The following is a 1,052-nucleotide window of genomic DNA, read 5'->3' on the forward strand; positions in this document are numbered from 1 at the left end:
AATTGTTGCCGTTTGAGATGATTTGTATGCCAAAAGGTTCCAGCATGAAATGATGTAAATGGTCGATGCAGGGCTCGAACCTGCGACCCTCGCGTTATTAGCACGATGCTCTAACCGACTGAGCTAAACGACCAAACAACAATCGTCATTGATGCATGATGCAATCGGAGGAGGAAATTCGACTTCGAAAGCCGGCTCCCCGCCCCCATGACCAGTGTTGGATGGAACAACTGTGTCGCGAAGAAACGTGAATTTTCAAACATCTTTGGACAGGGGGCGCGGGGTTGAACCAGTCGTGTCTACTGGTGTGGGAGTCCTCTACATCGGTTGATTTCGCGTCAGAGCCTACTGACTCGCTCAAAACCTATTTGTTCACGGGATAGCCAAGGGCTGGGCCGAGAATCGAACTCGGGACCTCTCGCACCCAAAGCGAGAATCATACCACTAGACCACACAGCCAAACTAATATATAATTACAAGTTTTTTTCTAGGCTAGCATATCTACAGGAAGTCACAGATAAATTACTCTAATGTAAGGGCTGTGCCGAGAATTGAACTCGGGACCTCTCGCACCCTAAGCGAGAATCATACCACTAGACCACACAACCGTACCGTTGTATTTGTTGCCGTCTTCGCACCCCAGAGCCCAAGTCTACAGACAGTCGCAAATCTCCTCACCAACCTACTCGCAAGCGCATGAAGGGTTGACTGGTGACACATGAATTGTGTAACGAAGAATACAATTCATTCATCTTTCACTATCTACTGAACTCTGTGTCACCAGTCCCCATCGTTCACTTGACCATTTCGCCTCCCATACTCCTTGTCATCTCCCATTCATGATAAACATCACTGCGGTGTCACTGGAAGAAAAAGAATGAACATCCGTTACTTGCGTCTTGAACACCGCTAGGACGAACTTCTCATAAATTGTTGCCGTTTGAGATGATTTGTATGCCAAAAGGTCCAGCATGAATGATGTAAATGGTCGATGCAGGGCTCGAACTGCGACCCTCGCGTTATTAGCACGATGCTCTTACCGACTGAGCTAA

General features: G+C 47.6%; 3 non-coding genes across 3 annotated transcripts; all 3 read right to left on the reverse strand.

The window, feature by feature from the left end:
* Positions 1-59: 59 nt before the first annotated feature.
* Positions 60-133, reverse strand: Pmar_PMAR028108. The gene has a single exon. It is a non-coding gene; the product is annotated as a tRNA-Ile (tRNA).
* A 254-nt stretch (positions 134-387) lies between these two features.
* Pmar_PMAR028109 lies at positions 388-459 on the reverse strand. Its single transcript has one exon. It is a non-coding gene; the product is annotated as a tRNA-Pro (tRNA).
* Positions 460-536: 77 nt separating this feature from the next.
* On the reverse strand, positions 537-608 carry Pmar_PMAR028110. The gene has a single exon. It is a non-coding gene; the product is annotated as a tRNA-Pro (tRNA).
* Positions 609-1,052: the final 444 nt, after the last annotated feature.

The sequence above is a fragment of the Perkinsus marinus genome, assembly GCF_000006405.1.
Source record: "Perkinsus marinus ATCC 50983 genomic scaffold scf_1104296945862, whole genome shotgun sequence".
Taxonomy (NCBI): Eukaryota; Perkinsozoa; order Perkinsida; family Perkinsidae; genus Perkinsus; species Perkinsus marinus.